This window comes from Crocodylus porosus, unplaced genomic scaffold (genome assembly GCF_001723895.1).
Source record: "Crocodylus porosus isolate Cpor-Errol unplaced genomic scaffold, CroPor_comp1, whole genome shotgun sequence".
In the NCBI taxonomy this organism is placed as follows: Eukaryota; Metazoa; Chordata; order Crocodylia; family Crocodylidae; genus Crocodylus; species Crocodylus porosus.
Window position 1 is genome coordinate 16,181,827 of NW_017728922.1, and position 23,674 is coordinate 16,205,500.

Below are 23,674 nucleotides of genomic sequence, written 5' to 3' on the forward strand. Positions count from 1 at the left end.
GCGCGGCCGCCCCGCCTAGCCTGCTTGGCCCCGCCCCACGCCGGGTCGACGGGCCTTACCCCTACGCCCAATTGGCGGGTGCGGCTACCGGACCGGTGAAGTGAATGGTCACTGGCCACCGCCGTGGTACGCGTGCGCAGTGCCAGCAGGGCACGCTGGGAGCTGTAGTTCCGGCCCCATCCTGCCTTAGCTGCCGCAGACTGCGCATGCGCCCGACCATCCCGACTTTGGAAAGTCAGGTTGGAGTCGGCCCGGCTGCCATCTTGGCCGTGGGACCGAGGTGCAGTTGCCGTCGCCCCGCCAGGTAAATGACCTGCTGTGCTGTGTACGGTCGCCACGGGCTAGCAGAGGGCTTCATCCCTGCCGCCTCCCCTCGAGGCGGCGCCGTCGGCCTGGGGCTGCGGGTGGCGCGGAACTGGTGGGTGGGCCTGGCCCCGGGGAGCCCCGCGGCCACCGAGCCAGAGGCCGCCACGTCCCTCCCTTCCCCGCCTGCCCTCGGGACGGGCCGGCGGCAGCGCCCGAGCCCTGCCCCCGAGCAGCCTGGCGGGGAGGCTGCTGGGTGCGGCGCGGTCTGGTCTGGTCCGGTCGCTGCGCCCCTGTCCCGCCCCCTCTCCCCTTCTTCCTTCCCTCCTGCCGCTTCCTGCCCTCCGTGGGGCTCCTCCTGCCTTGCCTGTTGCCCCCACTTGGGCGGCCCTGGAGCCGAGCCGCTTGCCTGCCGGCCTGCTCGCCCGGGAATGAGCTCCTGCCAGCCTCCTCCCCCCTAAGCGCAGCCCTCGCTTTGGGGCTCCTTGGCTTTGTCTTGTGAAAACAGACGGATCTTTCTGTCGTGGGCCTGCAGATGCGCCTTGCTGCAGTGTGAGGTTACTGCTGTGCGGTACCAGTAGCGCCTGGTTGACCTGAGCCCATTGTTAGATGACACCTTGGTGCCACTGCTTGTGCAGTGGGAGCATTTGATCCTGGCTGGTAACCTTCCTGGATCCAAACACCCAGCCCTGCCCTTGTGTGACCACAAAACTTCATGGCTATGGGAAGAAGCCTCAATACCATGAAATGACAAAATTATTTATGTGGCACTGATATTTTTCTTCCATCTCACTTCAACTATTTGTTCTGCTTTAGTTAGCTATAATTCACAGTATCCTATGGACTAAGCAGCCTGAGATTTGTGCAAAGCAGAGGTTGAATGGAGTGCAAACCTTAGGACCTGTCTTATGGTGAGGCATCCTTTATATCCTGTGGAGTTCAAGGAAACTTTTGCACACTTTTCTGAAAAATTTAAGAACTCGTATTTAAATAATCTTTTCTATACCCTTGGCTAATGCAGGATTTTTTTGTTTTTCTATCATTTGTTTCTCATTACTTTCTCTTGTTTTTGTTATGGTTTTCTGAAGGCTGAAAGGAAAACCGTTTTGACGAATGTAAACAAGCAGACAAAATGCTATAAGTGAACGACACTAGACTTTAACTGCTGCTGACTTGATCTACCTGAAAAAAGACTTAGAAAACTAGTAATAAAGGTTTTTCTGTAACACCTGTTCTGCACTCCTGCCTGCAAGCAGTGATTCAAGTTTTGTTCTGCCTTCATAGACTGAAAGTCCAGAACAGTTCATTTGTGACTCTAATTGTAGTTTGGCTTCGTGCAGCTTTGCAAAGAAAAAAAGCTTGGTTTAGAGTGTGCCCTCAGTTGTAGTTTTGTTGATAGTTTTAATCATCTCTCTGAATAAATCCACTTCTAAGCGATCATCAGAATAGTACATAACAGTCTGCTCTGTGGTGAATGTTCTTACATCTTTCAATAAAAAAAGTGGTATAAGTACATTTGAAAAGATGAGATGATGCAGTGGAAAATAACTGAAAGTTCTGAATGCCAACTTTTGAAAGCTCCTTACAGATCAAACAGTCACCATGGTGCTTAAATGTAGATGGAGAGAACAAGGAGAATTGAGTTTATGAAGCACTTCTGCCTGTTTTCTTGGTCCTTTCTATCTCCTAGGTCAGGGGTTCTCAACCTTCTTTAGTGTAAGTCCCCCTGGCAGCCAGAGGCTGAGCAGGGGGTTAATAGTTTCATAGATGCTAGGGTTAGAAGGGGCCTCAACAGATCATCGAATCTGATCCCCTGCCTAGGCAGGAAAGAGCATTGGGGTCGGACCACCCCAGCCAGATGCCTATCCAGCCTTCTCTTAAAGATCCCCAAGGTGGAGGAGAGCACCACCTCCCTTGGAAGCCCATTCCAAATTTTGGCAATCTTTACCATGAAGAAGTTTTTCCTGATATCTGGCCTAAATCTGCTGTCTTTCAGTTTGTGACCGTTGGTCCTTGTTACCCCAAGAGGCACCCTGGTGAACAGAGTATCTCCGATCCCTTGCTGCGTCCCCCTAATGAATTTGTAGGCAGCCACAAGATCACCTCTCGGCCTTCTCTTGTGGAAGCTGAAGAAGTCCAGGTCCCTCAGTCTCTCCTCATAGGGCTTGTCCTGTAAACCCCTAACTATACGAGTGGCTTTCCTCTGGGCCCTCTTGAATCTATCAACATCTTTCTTAAAGTATGGCCCCCAAAACTAGATGCAGTACTCCCAACTATGATCTGACCAATGCCTCAGAGGGGAAGTATCACCTCCTTGGTTCTCTTTGTCATACATCTACTGATGCATGATAAAGTGCGGTTAGCTTTGATGATTTTGTCTCACTGACGACTCATGCTCATCTTGGCGTCCACTATGACTCCGAGATCCCTTTCCGCTTCTGTGCTGCTGAGAGGGTCACTTCCCAGCCAGTAGCTGTGCTGGATATTTTTGCTCCCCAGGTGCAGCACTCTGTATTTGTCCTTGTACTGCATCCTATTTTGTACTGCCCACTTTTCTAACCTGTCCAGGTCTGCATGCAATCATTCCCTACCCTCCGGAGTGTGCATTTCACCCCACAATTTAGTATCATCCACAAACTGGGACAGAGTACACTTCACACCCACATCCAAGTCACTGATGAAGATATTAAAGAGTACAAAGGACTGAACCCTGCAGGACCCCACTACCTGCATCCTTCCAGGTTGATACCAACCTGTCTACTACCACTCTCTGTATTCGAATGCTAATCCAATTTGCCACCCACCGGACTGTGTAAACAGCCTCTTAACTTATTTATGAGAATAAGATGAGATACTGTGTTGAAGGCCTTGCTAAAGTCCAAGAAAACAACATCCACCCCTACTCCTATGTCTAAACATTTTGTGACCCTGTCATAAAACAAAACCAGATTTGTCAGGCATGATCTACCTGCTACAAAGCCATGCTGGTTTCCCTGCTGCATTATTTTTCCCTCTGGACTCCCACAAAAATGATCCTTCATGATCTTTTCAAAGACCTTTCCAAGGATGGAGGTGAGGCTGACTGGCCTATAATTGCTTGGATCCTCCTTCCTCCCCTGCAGGGGCTGGGCAGGGCAGCTCATCAGGCTAGAGTGTGGGAAGTGGTGGCCCCCTGCGGGGTGGGAGAGCTCACTGGCCTGGTGTGTCATGGTGGTCACTGCGTGCGAGCTTTTCCACCTCACAGAGGGGCACCGCTGCCCTTGCCCTGCCCCAGCCCTGCTCCTGGGAGGTGGCAGCGCTCCATCCCCTCCTGCCCACTCATACCCTCTAGGACTTGTCCAAGTATGCCCAGGACTATGCGTACTCCTGGTTGATAACCCGTGTCCTAGGTATTCGATTTCTAATTCATAGTGAAGCAACCAGGAGTTCTGAGGTTTACTTATTTTTAGGACTATTAAATAATTTTGGGAAGGATATTTAATGAATAAGAAAGACAGCAGAGGGACCCAGCCAACTGTAAATTAAAATAACTGGGGTCTCAATTTGTTTATTTAAATTTAAAAATATTTTGGAAAGAGTGTTAAAAATTCTAAAAACAAGTATTTCTGTTTTCTTATAGCTTATAAAATCCATTTGTTTTGTTCCATTTTTCTAGCTCATCTTCTAGTTAACAGACAAATATTGGTTGGGCATTAACATCCCTGATCAATGCACAATCCCTGAACAAAGGTGTTTTGTAAAAGTTCAGTAAATCAGATTAAACTGTTTTTAAACAGTTGCATCTATACTTTTTTTCCCCTCATCTTTAAATAAAATTCATAAAAACCTGAATGAAGAAGATAATTAACACACTTCTAAATTTAGGATGAACAACACTATTGACATGTAATTTTAAATTTACCATCTCATTTCTAAGCATTTTCATTTTCAGATTTCTGTCAGTGTGCTGGTTCTGTGGCATTCCCTCATGCTTAAAAAAGGAGTGGCACTTAGCATAGCTGCATGCATAGCTGAGAAAAGAACATTTGCAATTGCTTACTGTAAATGAGCTCTGTTCAACTACAGAAACATGATAATATCTGCATGTTTTGTTTCAGAGGGAAAGCAGGATATAGTCACATTTTGCTTATCTACCTTTTGGGGTGTCCAGGTTTTCTAGAATTGACATAAAATCAAGTTAATGCATTCCCTAGTTTGTTTTTTTTAAAAAAGGTTCCAGACAATCCATCTGCTTGGTAGCTTTCTTTGTCTGTGATTTGACAGACACCCTAGCAAATTCTGTGCCTATGGTTGGGAAAAGAAAAGGTAGAGTGCATCCCATTTCCTTCTAGTCCTTCACTGATAGCAGCTAAAATTTGGATCTCTTTTACTGCAGTATAGGTTTTTGGGCAGAGAGAAGATTTCATTTCTTTTAAATCTAAACTGTACAATGTGTAATTTTTGAAGAAGACATTTGTAAACTGGAAAAGAAGAGTCTTTGAAAAACAGAAAATGAGGCCTTGTCCGTGCAGAATATCCTATTACCCTAATCTTTTAGAAATATGTGACATTTCCCATTAAATTCTAAAGTTATGCATGGAATTTTTATGCTTGCTTTAATAGTTCACAGAGTAAACACCGATTTTTAAAAACCTGAGAACATAGATTTTCCTTGAAGAAATATGATGTAAGGGCATTATTGCATTGGTTATTCATTCAAATCATTTAAAGAAGATAGCATATTAATAGGATGATATTTTATAATTTCACTAACTACAGTATTTTCTTGCAATTTATATTTCTTCTTCATGAATGGAACTGCTTTTGTGCTTGAATTTAAATGATTGGTCCTGAACATCATACCTTTTCATTTTAATCAGCACTTTCATTAAAAAGGAAAAAATCTTTCTCAGCAGGATCATTCTTGTATATATGTGTATATTGGGGCGGGCAGTTATTTCGGGCAGAGGGCTGCTTACCCAGTTTTGGTAGGCTGTCAAGGCCTGCATGGCACACCTTGACATGTACCCTGCCCTCTGGTCACCATCTCGGGACCAATGTCCCAATGTCTTGGGACCAGTGTCTCAGGGCCAGCACCAGTGGGGCCCAGAGCAGGGCACAGGCTGGCGGGGGGCTGTGGAGCTGGGCTGGCCTGCACCAGCAGGGAGAATGGGGAACTGGCCCGGTTCCATAGAGCTTCTGCCAGCCAGGACCCTGTACTTTTGCCGCCCTGCTGGCACTGGCCCCGAGACACCAGTGTGGGCCCTGTGCTCCCACTGGCTCCCTGCCCATTCAATCCCAGTGCCCCCCAGCTCTGCGGTACAGGCGGGGGGCAGTGCACAGCCCCAACCCCCTGCTCACTGGCAGGGAAGAAGCTATTGCTGAGCATGGGGAAAAGTGGCCCCTTGCCTGCCCCATGGCTGGCAACCCGTGCTGCAGCTGCTTGCAGCTGTCTGGAGCAGGCACAGGCAGCCCTACATGGGCTGCAAGCAGCTACAGCAACTCAGGTCAGAGTGGTATTGGTAAGGAGCATTCACAAGGTGGGTGAGGGACCGTTCCCCCCCACTCCACGCTCGACACCAGCTTGTAACCTGGCCTTGCTGCCAACTTGGGCCCTGTGCTGGCTCTGGGGTTGCCTGTTGGGGCTGTGCACAGGGACAGCAGCTGTTCCATTCCCCCCTGCCGCTTGCCGTGTGGAGCGATATTGGCTTCTGCTGCCTGCCTGGATCTTACTCACGCACTGGGCAGCCCAGAGGCAGCAGTGGCAAACACTGCCTGGCGTGGCAAGTGAGGGGGCTGCAGCTGCTGTCACCACACACAGCCCCGATGGGCAAGCCCAGAGCCGGCACGTGGCCCAGGCTGGCAGTGGGGCTGGGTTACAAGCTGGTTGCTGAGTGTGAGGGGAAAAGTGGCCCCTTGCCTGCCCCTTGGCCAGCATTCCATGCTGCAGCTGCTTGCAGCCCACCTGGGGCTGCCTGTGCCTGCTCTGGACAGCCCCGTGCGGGCTGCAAGCAGCTGCAGCAGGGAGCACCGGCCGTGGGACAGGGAAGGGCTGCTTTCCTCTGTGCCGGGAAGGAGCAGGGAAAGAGCCTAGGGAAAAGTTGAGTGGGGCGGGGGGGTCAGAAAAGCAGTCCCTCCCCTGCTCCGTGGCTGGCACTCCCTCCTGCAGCTGCTCTCAACCCACACGGGGCTGTCCAGAGCAGGCACAGCTAGCCCCACGCAGGCTGCAAGTGGCTGCAGTGCGGGATGCTGGCCACGGGGCGAGGGAGGGGCTGCTCTCCCCTGGGCCACATTTCCCTGGGCTCCTTCCCTGCCTGGGGTCTTCCTCTGCCCCCCCAGCCCTTCCCCCTTACTTTCCGGCACAGGGCAGCCAAGTGGTCCAAAGCCAGAATCCAGGCTGGGGCTTCCAGTTGTGAGGGTGGGGACGGGTGGGTCCTGCTGTTGTGGGAGCCTGCTGGGCTTCCCCTGGGTCCTACTGCTCTTGGTTCCTGTCATTTGTGACAGGAACCAAGGGCAGAGTAATATTCATTTTCTAAACTTTTTAGGGACCCCATGGGCCAGATCCAGCCTGCGGGTCATATTTTGCCTACCCCTGGTGTATATTCAACTACATGTATTCTGCTCAGAGAATGGCAGGATTTTAAAAATTAACTTCATTTTTTACCATTGAGGAGTTGGGAAAGAAAATAAATGATCTTCCGTAAGCTAGTTAGACAAAGCAACGGAAAAGACATAGCAAAAGATGTTGTTTATGCTTATATTTCCTTCTCCTGTTTGATCCGTTCTCTGTATTTGATTGAATGGATAACCAGACACAATTAAACTTTGCCCTCAAGAATATTTAGAATTTCCAATGATCACGGAGCATTAGTTATTAGTTTTAAGTAACCTGAAGTATTGAGACAGGGCACTTATGGTTGCTTCTGGTTCCCAAGTCAAGAACTCATGCTTTGTTGACCTAAGCTAAACTGCTTATTGCTCCAGCAGGATTGTATCCAAGATCTTAGAAAGTGGCCTTCAGCTATAAACAAGACTACTGAGGTATTTTGTGATTTGTAACTTCCAATCTGGTTAAGTGAAATAATCTCAGGGAAAACTGGGTACTGCAGGTTGGTCAGGCAGCATGAACTGCACTAATGATAGTGAAAACTTTGTTTGAAAGTGAATTTATTGGAACTCTTGGATATGTTTGTGCATCATTGTTCAGCTGTAATGCCTTCCCTTATTCTCAGTTCTAAGCATAACCTCTTAAGCACATTTTAGTAACCATTAATGCTGGTTAGCAATTGGAAAATTCAAAAACTGGACATTTGGTGTTGATTTTAACCAGCGAAGCTTTGAATGGATTAGGAACTGTTGCTTCAGATGCTTTTAATTCTACATTAGTAATACTGCAGGAGTAGTTCAGATCTGAGGAATGTCACTTAATAATCCCCATGTTTATCTGGTAGGGCACTTGATAGTGGCAGTTTTTCCTGGTGAAAATACCTCATATATGTAATCTTTCTTGTATTTGTTTGTCAGTGCCTGAATGTATTTAGCTTCAGGTCATACTGAAAGGTTAATTTGTGCCACAAGTCTTCTCTACAAATTTTGTCTGTACTGGTATAAATATTGGTTTAGGTTTTAAATTGGTGTACATGCTAGCATGTTTTACTAGTTTATCTAACAGGACTAGACCTTTACCTAAGCAGCACCTGCCTGGAGGAGGCAGATAAAAAGGGAAGGAGAGAGTAAATTGTGTCCTCTGTAGGGGAGGGGAGAGAACAGGGAGGGCTGTGAAGGGGATCAGCAACACAGCACAGGGCTGGGAAAGGGATGCAGTACTGAGCCAAGGTGCTTGCTGCTGATTGTGCATGTTGTAGGCCAGATCCAGTCACTTCGGGGAACCAGATCCAGCCCACAGTCTAGAGGTAATATGGCCTAAACCAGTGGAGCACAACATGTTTGCCCTTCTTTAATGGTGATTAGTTTACAAAACAGTGTAGTGCTATAAGAGTTGTGTTCAAATAAACTTCCATCCTTTTTGGATTAAGTGACTGAGAAGAGTGGCCAGCTGGAAGTAGATGTTGTTTTGGATATACATCTTGAGTACTGGATAGCACAGCAATAATGGTTTTGTATTTCCTAGAATGCATGTATGCATGGCTTATATTTGCAGCCATCACCTCTCTGATTCCAGCATTCACTTTTCCCTACATGGAGACCATTGTGCATGCATTCTTCCATCCTCTGCATAAGATTTCTGCACAGGTGGTGAACATTTTGACCCTCTGTAGTTCCCAGAATCTGAAATATCCTTGTTTGCTTCCCAATCTTTAGTCTAGCTCACCCATGATTGTATTCAGAATTCATTAGCTAGTATTTGTAACAGTGTTTTGCAGATAGAAAACTTTAAAAATGAACTAATGAATATAATGCGGCACTGTGGAAGAAATTAAGGGTATTTCATCACTGGATCCACTCCTCAGTAGGGACAGGTCAGTGGAGCTGACTCAAATTGAGGTTTCAGTAGATGAGGGAGTAGAGGAAATTGATAAATTAAGCAGTAGCAAATCACCAGGACTTGATGGTATTCACCCTACATTCCTGAAGGAGCTCAGATTAGAAATTGTAGTATGCAATTTATCACTAAAAACCACCTTGGTACCAGAGGACTGGAGGGTTGCCAATGTGACTTCATATTTAAAAAAGGCTCTAGGGAGGATGCAGGGAACTATAGACCAAGGAGCCTAACTTCTGTTCCTGGAAAATTGGTAGAAACAAAAAAAGAATTGTTCAGCTCATGGATGAACATGACTTGCTGAGGAAGAATCAACACAGCTTTATCAAAGGGAAATCATGCCTCACTAACCTACTAGATAGAGTTCTTTGAGGGTATTAGAAACAAAGTGAATCAGGGCAATCCTGTTAACAAAGTATATTTGGATTTCTAAAACATTTTTGACAAGGTTTCCCCTTAGAGGCTCTTAACTAAGTTGAGTAGTCATGGGATTACAGGGAATGTCCACTCAAGTATTAGAAAGTGGCTAAAAGATGGAACACAAGGAGTGAGTATAAACGGTCAATTTTCAGGATGAAAAGAAATAAACATTGGGGTCCCCCAGGGATCCATGTTAGGGCCAGTGCTGTTTAACATATTCATAAATGATCTGGAAAAGGGGGTGCATAGCAAGGTGGCCAAATTTGCTTATTCAAAATGGTGAAGATCAAGGTGGACTGTGACGTACTACAGAAGGATCTGGCACAATTGATTGAATGGGCAACGAAATGGCAGATGAAATTTCATGTAGGTAAATGTAAAGTGATGTACCTGGGCAAAAACAACCCAAACTGTACCTACACTTTGGGCTCTGGATTAGCTGTTGCTACACAGGAAAGTGATCTGGGAGTCCTTGCAGACAGCTCGCTGAAAACATCAATTTGGTGCTCGGCAACCGTCAAAAGGCAAACAAAATGTTGGGGATTACTAAGAATGGAATCATAAACAAAATGGCAAGTATTGTCGTGTTCCTTTATAAATCCATGGTGTGTCCGCAATTTGAACACTGCCCAGTTTCGATTCCCACACTTCAATGAGGGTATAGAAAAACTAGAGAAGATGCAGAAAAGCGCAACAAGTATGATTAGCATTATGGAGGGGCTTGCATATGAGGAGAGACTAAAGAGGCTTGGCCTGTTCAGTTTAGAAAAAGAGGTGTTTGAGGGAGGATGTGATAATACTAAATAGCAAAGAGAAAGTAAATAGGAATTTATTATTTTCTCTCACAATACAGGAACTAGAGGTCACAACGTGAAACCAGTAGGTAGTACTAAAACTAATAATTTTTATCCACAGTGTGTCATTAAAGTGTAGAACTCATTGCCACCAAGATGCTGTGGAAGCTGCCGGTTTAGCCAGATTCAAAAAGGGAGTTCTCGGAGGAAAGGGCTATTGAGCATGGAAGTTTAGGGGTATAGCCTCTGAATTAGAGCTTTCTAGACCTTAAATGCTGGAGACTGAGAGAGAGCAACAGTGTCGGGGGGAGGGGAGGGGTATGAAGAGGAAGTGGGGCAGAAAGCCCTGGTCATACCCTGTTGACTGTCCCTTGAGCATTCACACTCTGCCACTGTGACACAGGCCTATTTAATATGTTGTAGGATTATGGGCTTAGGTCTGTCACAAAAAACTATAAGCCTCCCTTAATAACAGAGGCCACTGGGGACATACCAATTGGTTACTTGGGACAAATAAAAAGAAAATAGGAAGGAGAGTGAGGGCATAGGTTAATAAGAAGGGATCTATCTGGAAGGGGACACTGAGAAAAGCATCCACTACCCCCATCCACCCCCCTGAATTAATCAAGGGTACCTGTGGTCTTGGGACTTGGTGGGGCCATGGATGGGGAGTATGTAACAAAAAAGATGCAAGGAACAGTTCAACCAGAACGAAAACAGCAACCTGGCATAGTTGAAATAGGCGTGCACTGGGATCTACCTCTGTTGGTGAAAGGAGCAGGTATAAGGGGTATCTGTAAAGCACACCAGATAAACCACTATGCAATGGCTCCATGGAGCTGCCGCCATCTTAGGCTCCTGGTAGATTGGCAGATCAAGGTGGAATACAGATGTCTACTGGGTTCCCTTGTACCTCCCCGCCCCCTCTCCCCCACCTAGGATGTCATGCCATTTGTTATTGGGGCGGGATGCAAGGATGGAATGATGGATTATGTGGAGCACAAGCAAGTAGAGCTGGTGGCGTTGGGCTGTTCAGAGGTGGACCAAATTGATATTCCCCAGCCTACTAAGATGGTGGGGTGGGTTTGCCAAGGCAACAATCCCACAACTAGCTCTGAAGGGCTTGGGGAATACTGGGAGGGCAGGGAATGTCCTTGTGCAGGACCTGGTTGATGTGGGTGAGGTGAGAGGATGGCAAGGTAGCCTTTACCTTGTAGAGTAAGGGGTAGGGAGTATATGGCATAGGCAGCTCCATGCACTGGGCAGTAGAGGAGGTCTCAGATAAGAGTGATATTGGTCAGGAGCATTCATTGGCACACCCAGGACATCTCCATCACTGGCACCACCGGCTGGGGTATTTTCAGCAGGGACTCAGTCAGCGCTCTGGGCAACCATCCCTGGGGACTTGGAGGCAGAGACCAGCCTCCAGGCCCTGAGGAGGTCCTGATAGAAATCCAGCAAATCGTCAACATCCTGCTTAAGGAGACCTTACAGGTAGAAGAGCTGCCAGTCGGATCAGAACCCTCAGAGGTGATGTAGGAAGGCACAGTCTATCAGAAATTGCATCACCTGGTTACCAGCTCTGTACATAAGCCTCTGAAGGGCCTGAAGGCAGATGATGTGAACCTGGCTATGGAGACAGACCAGGCCCTGCCTGCCCTGCCACAAGGGAGGACTCAAGGTACCTGAAGAGACCCAGTGCCCATCTCTGGAAACTGGCCAGGAGCTCCAAGGGCATGGCCAGGATGTTGAAACAGTACCAGAGCATGGGCAGGACCAGTTGGTTGATGACCAGGGCCCTCCCATGAAGGAAGAGAGATTGCAGCAGACCCGCCCATGGCTGCAGCTGCTCAGACACCTTGACCTCTAACTGGTGCCAGTTCTACAGAGGGGAAGGGTGACTGGTAGACCCCCCAGCTAGAGCAGCAAGCCTTCACGCCATTGGATGTTTGGAGTGCAGGTAGGTTTGAGCCTACCTGTCACCTACTGTCAGGCCAGAGCTCTTGACCCAGTTGACCAAGTAGATGGACTGATAGGCCTCCACCTATGCCAGGTTGTCCAGGTCCTGGACAGTCAGGAGTGCATTATTAACATACACTAACAGGACCATTCTCATGGTTGATTCCTTGAGCAGCAACCCTGCCACCCACTTGCTCAGGAGACAGCTTGAGGGCAGGGGTGTAGAATTGGCCTGATAGCAGACAACTTTGACTCACTCCAAACCTGAACAGGATGGTCTCCATCAGCGTCCAGTAGAACTTGACCATACACTCTGTGGAGGCATATGGTACCTGGAGAAACCACATGAAGCAGGAACAAAGCTGAGCCAGTGACATACCCATTGTACACCTGTCAAATGTTTTTACTCGTCAAGGGACTGGAGGGCAAATGACAGGCCATCCTATGAACAAGCTCAAGGAGGTCCTGCACCAGTACAGATTGTTGAAAATGGAGCACTCTGGAACTGTATGTCTAGTTGGGGTGAAAAGCATCCCCTTGCGTGGACTTCAGGCACAGCGAGATGGCTTTCACTATGACCTTATTGTATGTACAGAGGAGTGAGACTGGGTTCCAGTTCCTCAGGTCACAAGGGTCCCCCTTCTTAGGCAGTAAGGTCAGGATAGCCTTCCCGCACAACAGGGAGAACTACCCCAGACTCAGCCCAGACAGCGGTGAGGTCCAGGCTAAGGATGTCCCAGAAGGTGCAGTAGAACTTCAGGGTCAGCTTGTCAGTGCCTAGCGCTTGTTGGTGGGCATCAGGCAGAGGGTGTCTGAGAGCTCAGTCAGAATGAGAGGACCCTTTAGCTAGTCCTGATTGCTCTCACTGACCTGTGGCAGTCCCTCCCACAGGACCTGGTAAGTGTCAGATTCAGCAAGATCACCATATAGAAAGCCCTTGCCCTTTCTCACAGCTCACTGGGATCTGAGAGAGGTACCAGGAGGCAAGCAATGTACTTTTGGGCACCCCTCTTCTTCAGGGCACAAGAAGCAGGTTCCACAGTCCAACTTCATTAGCAGGGCACCTATGTAGATTATCTCATTTGTATTTCTCCAAAGAACACAATGTTATATTCTTATGCAGGTGTTTTTGTATTGATGGTTTCATTTTTGTTAATTTGCGTGAGAAGACTTAAATGCAAAAGCACTATATGATTTCTGGGATGAATTGCAAAAGATTTCATGATATTCTTACTAGTTCTTATAGGAATACAATATATATCTTTTTTTTTTGACTGGCAAACTCCAGTAGGAGGAAATACTTATTATTGTCTCATTTTCTTGTCTCCTATTGAGTTGTGTTCAAATAAATCTAAGAAATACTAAAGCCGGTCTCTTTTTCTAGTACTGATTTTGCCTCTATTTTTCCAAGCATTGTGCTTAAATTTTCTTTTAATCTGATCACTTAAATGGTGGATTTGTGATAGTGGAGGCTGAAGTCCACTATGCATGGAACTAGCACAGCTTGGCACTATCTCTACATTCTTCTGTGTACTATCCTGCCAGCGTTTTTCAGTCCTACTTTGATGGTATACCACTCAGGTATGTGCTCAAACCTTGCCTTCTAAGACTTGTGTAGGTTGTCATCTCTGAGGTTTTTCAGCAAATATCCATTAGGAATGTATTTCCCATGGTCAGATCTTTAGGGGTGTGTGCATATTCCTAATTTTAAAAAAATCCTCTTTGTAAAATCCATATTTGCTCACATTTTCTATGGGAAAAGAATGTTTGTATACATAAGCTAAGCCAGCTATTTTTTCACTTAATGAATTCTTGTAAAGCCTGGAATGTGCATGCTATTAAACAACCAAATGTATTGAAGCAGTGATACAAACACAAACATTTGGAGGTGGCTTACTTTCTCTTTGGTTCTAGTTTTGTCTTCATTAAGAAAATGATATTTTCTAGACTTGAGGTAACATTCTTATAATTCTTATTTTGTAATCTTCGTATCTGATAATTCATGGGACAACTACAAACTGCTGTCTTTAGTAGATTTTATCTCCAGTCGAGACAGGTTTTTTTTCTTCCAGATCAGAGTAGTAGAGGGAGAAGTTTAAACAAATCAGGGACTTAAGAGATGGGATGTCTTCAAAAGTAGGGGTTGGGTTTCCTTCCACCTGTCCCTTACCTATGTACTATCATCAGCAAAACGGTCTTCAATATAAGCTGCCTGAGGGAAAACTAAAATGCTCAATAATAGGAAGAGGAGAGGAAAATGCCAGCATTTAGGAAAATAATCTGGCCTTCAGTACTCAGTATGAAAGCTATGAATATTATAAATCTCCAGCAAGCTAAAAAGCGAGTGGAAGTTCTATGCGTTTTCTTATGGTTCTTCATAGTTACCATTAATGTGTAATGTGTCATTTTCCTTCCAGTCAAAACAAGGTATATTTTCATAATCCAAATGTATAGAGTGAACTTTTAATTTCAGCATGCAGTATATGTACATAATTGGTGCACTCCTTAGTTAATTGCCAGATAAATCTGACAACAAGAATTAATATTTTAAAATCATTATAGCGCTTTACACGCAATGAATTTTGAACAGTTGACATCCAATTTCTGATTTGCTGATAAAGGTATCATCTGCTTAGTTTTTTGTGCTAAAATATTTTGAATTAAATAAATATGTTAAAATGTTTTAAAACTATCATTCATAACACCATGAAATAAGTGAGACTGCTTTGCCAAGAGGTTTTTTTGGGGGAGGGGCAAGTTAAGATAAAAACGGAATGTTACTATATTAAAAAGTTAAATGTAATAAATTGGACCAAATAAAATCTAATTATTTTAAGTCCATTGAATAAACCATGACAGGGTAATGATTTTAATTGTTTTCTTCATTGGTGGCTGTAGTTAAACTAATACTTCATGCCCTTGATCTGTGATGTGATTCTCTGTGCCCATGTGGAATGCTCTCAGTGTCACTTCACTTTGCTGTTCTTGTAGATAGCGTGAGGTTGGGCTCTTTACTGCTTTTTGTGAAGTAATGAACATCATCTATTTCCATTAACTACAAAGTAGCTTAATCCCTCAGAACTGAACAAGTTCATTTGATCCCTCCAACCTGAACAGCAGTACTGTGCATTACCCTCTCCCTTTAGGGGGAAGAAAAGTTTGAAGTAAAATGCAACTAATGGAATATAAAAGCTTGTTTTTCTGTTTGCCAAGTGATAAGTGAATTTTTAACCAAAGTTATATACTCTTTCCTTATTGTGACAGTCCAGGGGAAGAATGTAGTCTTAGTGCTATATACTCAATAATCAGTAATGCTCATACACCACATGTACTATATTAAAAAGATACTCGATTCTGACAAAAACAATGAAATTCACAGTCAAGGGAGGGCATGAAATATCTGCCTTTCAGTGTGTAGGCAAAATAATGCTGGTAAAAATATTCCAGACTTGGCACAGTTTTCTACAGGAGATATGTGTACCGATTTAACAGAATTTTGTGCTTTTTTGATGAGATGGGAAACATAAATAGTTTAAATAGTTAATTCAGTACTTTTATTATGACCCTTAAAATCAAATACAATAAATAAAATCTTGGTGGTTTGTATATTAATTATGAAATAGTATAAGGCAAAATTTTCAAAAGTGGCCAAGTGACTTAAGATCTGAAAAACTTGTCTACATAGGAAACACTGTATCAGTTATAGAGCATATAGATAGGGTAATATAATTCCTTGTGTGGATATTGTTATTTTGGTACAAAACCGCCTTTTCAGTTTGACTCATTGTTTGAAAAAAGGTTAAGCTAAACCACAAGTAGGCACGTTTACAGAAATAAGTGTTGACATAATATAGGTGTATACTTCAAGAGAGATGTGACCAGCCTGGAGAGGGTTCAGAGGAAGGCCACCTGCTTGGTGAGAGGGCAGCAGGACAGGTCCTACAAGGAGAGACGGAGGGAGCTGAACCTGTTCAGCCTCAGCAAAAGGAGGCTGCCCACTCATCGTGGGAGATCAACAGCAAATAGGTAGAGCTCTTTTCTCCCCAGCACCACCTGAGGTGACGAGGAACAATGGTAATAAGCTGATGGAGAATAGGTTTAGGTTAGTGATCAGAAGGCAATATTTACAGTTAGGGTGGCCAGAATCTGGAACCAACTTCCCAGGGAGGTAGTCCCCACCCCTACCTTGGGCAAATTCAAGAGGAGGTTGGATGATCACCTGTCTGGGGTCTTGTGAACCCAGCATTCATTCCTGCCTGTGGCAGGGGGTCAGGCTACATGATCTGTTCAGGTCCCTCCTGACCCTAGCTACTGTGAAACAAGTAAAACTTTCCCATGTAGACAAAGTTTAGCCATTTCAGTACTTTTCTGTACTTTACCTTGACTTGTTTTGAAATTTATCAGGAATTTATGAGGTACTAATACATAATAAAAAAAAATAATTTTGCAAAGTTATCAAAATTAACAATTATTTTAAATTTCTCTCCATATGCATCTTTTAGACAACAACTAGGAATATTTTCACCAGCAGTGTCTGCTAGGGACTGTGCATGGTTTCATGTCCCGTTTTCCCCTCTTGCTTCTTTTGACATCAGTGGAGCAAGTGGTGGTACGAGCAACAGCGTGGGGGTTAACACAGTTATCAATCCCCTCTCTCTTTCCCCACTCCACCACCAACAGCCATGGTCAGGAGACTCTTTAGTTGGGAATTTGGTGACAGGCCGTATGTTTGGCATCCTTGATTTAGAGAGTTGGTACTCAGTGTCTCAGAGCCTAGATCCCTGGAATTTAAGTATTGGCTTCCTTGTAGAGTGGTATTTCCCTTGAGTGATGGATGCAGAAGATACCTGTTATTGTTTGGGGGAAAAGCAGCATTCACTCTGAAATGTAGAGGTACTTCTCACTAAAGCTGAGTTATAAGAAATTCTATAGATTTTTTTTTGTTGTTGTTGTCTAATCAGCACTGTAAATGTGAGCATACTTTCTACCAATGGAGAGATTTTGGAACTTGCAGAAATCTTAAAGGTCACATTTCCTTTCATTTTCCAAAACTTAAGGTGAACTGAGGTATGAGATTCCCCTCCCCCCCCCACCCCACCCCCAAAAAAAAAAAGGCTTGGGAAGGCTTATAATGTGGACACTGTATGTCCAAAGTTATATTTTTAAAGGGAAGAAAAACTGGATTCCTTTAATATGGGTACCTTGTAAAATGGTTCAATAGTTAATGCAAAAGCTGATAATTTTTTAACTCTTTAAAAGACTGTCTAGTTCTCTTCCTTGGTATATGCATTTCATCTTTTAGAAGGGAAAACTACAAACTTTCACATATTTTTAAAACAAAGAGCTAAGCTGCTTTCTATGAGGCTTTCTGAGGAAGAAGGTCAAGGTTCAGAAGAAGAAGCCATCTTCATTCTCTGCTGGTGGTTCTCAACCAAGACCTGGGTCAGAGCCTTCAGTTTAAGATGGTTGAGTTAGCTGAACTAGTTGATCCAGTTGTATATCCTTCCCTCTCAATTTAGTTCCTGCATTTTGTCTTTCAAGGAAGTGTAGCCTGGGTTTTGCAGGTGATTCAAGATGGGTGTTTGAGGGTGGTTCCCACTTATATCTTATTGCCCAGCTAATTTGGAAAAGAATGCGACAGATACCAGTTGATTCAGAAGATACTTTGTTCTGTCAGATCTGAAAACTGGCCAAGTCCATGTTAACTTCATCTCAGTCCATCATATTCATCCAGTCCATCTTAATTTCATATGACAAAGGCCTTTTGTCTGCCTGAGAGATTTTAAGTTATTAGCCAGCCAACCTCAGGCTTGCAGTTTAAAAAAAAAATGTGGGCCTTTAGGAGGATGGAGGGCATACACAGGCCCTAATGAATACTGCTGGTAAAGATATTGCAAAGCCTCGTGCAGAAGGCCACATGCACAGAACATCTCAAACCCATTTACTTGAGGTAGGCAGCCTGTCTTCATTATATTTCTCTTGCTCCTAAACCCCGCAAATACATTGGTTCCCTTTTGGTACTGGGTCTGCAACATACAACAGTCATTTGAAATACAAGAGTCATTTGAAATTAAGTAGCTATAAATTTAGAAAATACCAAGTTTTAATCTAATTAAAACTACTTAATTTTCCTTTGTGTGCTATATCAACAATTTACTTGATCTGTGGAAGCCTCAGAATGTTCCAGACCAGGTCAAACATGAGTTCTATACAAAAGAAAGAAAAGTTAGGAAGCCTCCTACCTAAATTTATAAGAGAAACTTTCAGGCATCTTTGTCATAATGAACCAGAAATGGAATGATCCCATTTTTTGTCTTGGGTGTTTTTTTTCTCTTTTGTGCAGATCATCTCTAAACCTAAGGGACAGAAGAGGAATCTTCACTTTAAAACTGTCATATGTACTTCCAACTTTCAAAGGAAATTACAAGATGGAGTTAATCTGAATCAAAGTGAGTAAACGTAGTCTGCATGTACCCAAATTCATAGACTGAAAAGCAGTAAAAACGTGAAATAATCCAAAAGGCTGTGAATTCAGTTATTGGGTATAAGTGAAACCTGTTGAGAGAAACCTCATAGATGGAAATTTAACATGGATATGTGCTAGACAGGATATCCTAATGTGACAGATTATGTTGGTGGGAAAGTGTGTATCTGAATACTCAGACCAGAGCAAGTCTTAAACAAAACATGACTACAGTTTGCTAGCAAGTCTCATGCAAGGAGCAAAAAGTGACCATTATGGCTTTAGAAAGATCAGAAGATAAAAAAGGATCCTGTTCTGGTAATGAAAAATGAGGACATAACAAAACAAGACTATCCGGTCAGGTAAGGCTTACAGTCAGTGTTGATAGGAGCACAGCAAGAAAACAAAACAAGCTGCTGCAAATTAAGCATCGAAAAAAGCGTAGAGTGCATTTACCAGTATTTCCTGGGAAAACGAGTAATATTAGGAAGTTAAAGATGTTAATTCCTGTTCAGAAATTTGTGCAACATAAATATAAATCAGAAAGCAATGAGCGTAGGCTTTCTAAAAATAGCTATTGATAAAGCATGTTAAAGAGGTGTTTTGAACTACTTCAATGTATACAGATAAAAGTAGACAAGGTTCTTTGGGTAAATTTGATGTCTTTTATTAGACCAAGTTGGTCTTATAGAAGATATCCTATTTACCTAAAGAACTTTGTCTGCCTATGTCCTTAGACCAACACGGCTATCACCTATGCCCTGTACAGATACAAGTAGTAGAGAATAGTATATTATAAGGTGCTAAAGACAAATAAGTATAGCGAACAAGTTGTTTAAAAAAATCCACATATTGACCTGTAGAAATTAATAGTGGTGGAAACATTAGCCTGACAATTACTTTCTAATTTTGACTTCCAAACCTACTAACATACATGTACAAATATTAATATTAAAAATAATTAAACTTCTAGAAGTTCATAACAATCAGCAGGGAATTACTTAAAAAATCTTGCCAAAGTGTTTTTTTGATAGTTATAGAATTAGTGGAAGGAGATATATTTTGAGATTTTGTAAAGCAATCTACCATATCTTACTGATTAAGTAGTGCATGAAATTCTACTTGCAAAATGTATTCTAATTAATGCAGATACAAGTATCCTTATGGGAATTGGAAGCTGGGCAGCCGATTATAGAAAAAGGATGATAAAAAAAATAAATAAATCTTGCCCGGGGTCAGGGATGTAAATATCACTTTAAAAATTGTTTAACCTCTTCTAATTATATTGGTTAAATGGTTAACTAATAACACATGCCTAATCCTGGCTAGAGGGTCGTCACAGGGCACTAAGGTGTGCCTGCTCCTTTAAGGGCAGAAACTGCTTAGAGAGAGGGCCCTAGGGGCCAGGCAGAAACCCCACAGGTATAGGGTACCCTGGCAGCAGCCTAATGAGGGAATTAGCCTGTACCAGCCCCTGGTCAGCTGACCAGAAAAAGGCAGGGCCCTGGGATCATAAGCCCCATGGCTGGGGCTCGAGGCAGTCAGTTTTCTGGGAGCTCCCAGGGGAAGGAGCCCTCATAGAGAAAGCTACTTGGAGATGCTTGACTGGCTGTTCTGCTGCTGGTAGAATTAAGGGGCTATAGGAGCTAATAAGTACTTATGAGTAGAAGGTACATTATAGTGAGAGAAGCTTGCCTTCTTAAAAGGGATAGAGTGTGTACCCCAGGGTTATTGTTGTGTTGAAGGCCCTGGTGTCAAGGGTGCAGCAATGGGGTGAGGAGACCCTAGTGCCAGAGGGTGTAGTTACTGAGGCTAAGGGTCCAGTGACAACAAGAGGCCAAACTAAACTGAGGCCTCATCACTAGAAACAACATCTAAATACCATCTGTGTGGCATGGGGTGTGATAAAGGGGTGGTTTTGGAGCCACAAGTTTAGTCCATAAGGCTTGGGGTGTCTTGCAGGCACCTGCTTAGCAATCCCTGCCAGACAACAGCCCACTGAAGCCACAGGTGGTAGCAGTGGGTGAGAGGCTTTTCCAGCCTATTGCCTGCCCCAGGGGCTACAGTTAACTAGCCTGTTACCTTCCACCAGCTGGTTTGCCAGCACCTGTAAATGAGCGGCTAATTGCTTAATAGACAAATGAATAGGCTGCCCACTGTTTTCCATTTTAACCTTCTAAGTCAGGGGTCAGCAACCCCTGGAATGTGTGCTGAGCATGGCACCCAAGGCTATTTTGCTTGACAGACTACTGCCAGGCTGAGCTCTAAGCAGCTGCCACAGAGCCCAGGCTGCTCCCAGCTAGTGACTGGGAGGCTGCAAGCCCTGCTGCAAGCAGACTGGGTTTCTTTTGCCACCTGCACCCCAGGGGTAAACAGCTGTTTCGGGCTCTGGCATGTTGGCACTCTGGCACCTTCCAAGGTACACATTGTTTTTTCAGCACTCTGGCCAAAAAATGTTGCCTACCCCTGTTATAAGTTATAGATTTCATAGACATTAGGGCTGGAAGGGACCTTGGAAGATCATCAAGTCCAGCCCCCGCCTCGGAAGGGCAGGAAGTCAGCTGGGGTCATAGGATCCCAGCAAGATAAGCATCCAGTTATGGGTACTAGTGGTCCCCCCCACCTTGTCTCTCCCCTTCTTCTCCTTGCTTTAGCTGCTTTCCTGCTCCTGATGCACCACACTGCTTCCCTTCTCCACCAGCCTTCACTCTGCACTGAATGTTAATTGGTAATGCATTACTAGTATGAATACACTTATTTAAATGTTTGACCATTCACATCCCTAGTAAGGATGTAAATATTTTTTAAAAAAATATTAGTTTAACCTCCTCCAATTATATCGGTTAAACCATTTACAAATAGCACAGTAGCTCGGAGTCATTTGTTGGATGGGGTGGGGGAAGCAAGCCCACCTAGACAACACAATCCACTAAAGCCCTCCTGGGAGGGAGGGAGCACCTGTGAATGAGCAGCTAATAGCTTAATTGATTAGTCATTAGGCTACATCCTGTTTTCCTCTTAGTCTATGGATACTTGAGGTGCACCAATACATTAGCCTGATATCGGATGAGTACCAATATAAAAAAATTGACTATTGGAAATAGGCTGGAAAGGGCTGATAATTTGGCTGATAAATGCTTGTGCATGCGCACAGCATGCAGGCAGTGAGGAGCACAGCCTGGCAGCTTGGAGGGAAGGGGCATGGGGTAGAGGTGGGACAGTGTCGCAGCTCATTGCGGGGGTGGGGCACGGAGCAGCTCCTGCTGCTGTGCGTTGCTCATCCAGCGGCTTGTCCTGCCGCTGCTCCTGCTGTTCAGCCCAAGCCAGCAGCTGCAGCCCACCCTGCACAGATCTCGGGGCACATGCCTTTCTCCCTCCCTTCCCACCCCCTGCCCTCCTAGACAGCAGTGGGAGCTGCTGGATAAGCCACCAGATGAGCAGTGTGCAAGCTCCATCCTGTGCCTGCCACACCCCCGCTGGGCAGTGCCTACTGCAGCCCCACACCCTCCCTCTGCAAAGGTTGTTTTTCACCCCTATGCCCCTTCCCTCGCCCTCTCCTTTCACACAACAAACACAAACTCTGTATCAGAAATCAGATCCATATCAGCCAATAGCCAATTTTTGTAAGGAGGCATATCAGTATCGGCTGCCAAAATGTCTGTCTGTGCACCCATAATGAATACTAGTCCCCCTCCCCTCCCTCCTCCCTTCTTCCCTCTTGCCTGCCCTTCTGACTTCTGCTGGGGCTCAGCTCTTCCACCCTTCCCTGCCATACTGGGCCCTCCCTCCCCAAGCTAAAGGATCACTGGTAAGCTAACCAGTTATCATTATACTTCTCAGTTAAACTTTAACCTTTCACATCTATAATCCCTAGCTAGGGTAAATGTGTAGGGGTTGACAACCCTTTGTGCCTTGCCCTGCTGCTGAAAAAGACTACATTTTTTTAGGGTGCTACAGAGAAGTATAGAACTAGGAATAAGAAAATATTTTGAAATGCTAGTTATCAGGGGAAAAAAATTCTCATAAAATCTGTAAATTGTTTAAATAATCTCCAGAGGGAGGTGCAGGAAGTCTCCAGAGTTAATTCATTCAAAAGGATTCTGACAAAATATTATGCCATATACTCTGTGAAGTAGTCTGCTAGTTACTGTTTTCCAGTTACCTAGATTAATTTTAAATTGATTTTTGTTATATAAAAACAGAGCCCCTAGTATAGGCACGTTTAAATTAGATAATGTATTTATGTGCACAGAATTATTTCTGTTCAGATTATAATTCTGTAATATAAGTTTTAGTTAATTGTAATATAACTTTTTTCTTATAGTATAGCCCTGTGTGGTGTGTGATGGGTCTTTTTTTTTTTATCTAGTTGCTTCTTTTCTGATTTAAATTAAGTAGTTAGGCTTTGCATTTGAGATGTACAGGAATTCTTAGAGCACTAGTATCCCTGTTGTTTGCTGAGGGGAAAACCATCTCTGATTCATGAATTTAAAAAAATGGGGGAGGAAAATAAAATTAAAAAAAAAAAATCTCTTCCACTGTTACTTCTATCATTTTAGATTTCACCATGTTTTAATAAATGATTTACAGGCAGAGTAGCTTTTGTCAGAACAAAGAAAAAAAAATGAAAAACTTAAAATAAGTAGTCATCACAAATATCTGCCTTAGTGAAACTATTATAAGGAATACACTTACATGTTTGCATTTGGTTTAATTTAGCTGTCCACAGGCTGTCTCTTCCTGCTTCCAATTTACTGCTATTATGTATATTTTATGTTTTGATTTCTTTTTATTTGGTCTGACAATTAGTAAATGGTATATTTTACTTACTGCATTATAGCATAATACATGCATTTCCCAGACCGTCTTAAAATTATCATAAAATGAGTTGTAAGAACATTAATATCACTTATCATGGGGAAGGAGGGCTCCTATAATGGATTTACTATATCAGTGTAATTAAACTAAGCATTTCTAAATTCATTGTGGTTATATCATACCTGGAAACTTGGATGTAAAATAAAATGTATTTATAATATTTGAATTCTGCTAATAGTTTATTTACTGAATCAGAAGGGTAACTCTGTGGCGGAATGCCAGGCTAGCGGTTCCGGCACCGCTTAGGAGAGCTGCGGGCTTTGCAGAGCTGTGCGAGCGCGCAGCTTGTGGGGCGGGATTGGGGTAGCTTTATAGCCGCCCTCGAGGTTCGCCGAGTTGGCACAAGTAGACGACTTGGAGTAAGTTGTTAGTGTT

At 44.1% G+C, this 23,674-nt stretch overlaps 1 protein-coding gene across 2 annotated transcripts in view; it reads left to right on the plus strand.

Annotated features, from left to right (window-relative positions):
* The first annotated feature begins 220 nt into the window (after positions 1–220).
* Positions 221–23,674, plus strand: part of ITCH (itchy E3 ubiquitin protein ligase) — a 129,995-nt gene continuing 106,541 nt past the window's right edge. For both annotated transcript variants that reach the window (XM_019539727.1, XM_019539728.1), the window contains exons 1-2: positions 221–304; positions 18,302–18,407. The gene's annotated coding sequence lies outside the window, so the exon portion shown is untranslated. The remainder of the gene's footprint in view (positions 305–18,301; positions 18,408–23,674) is intronic.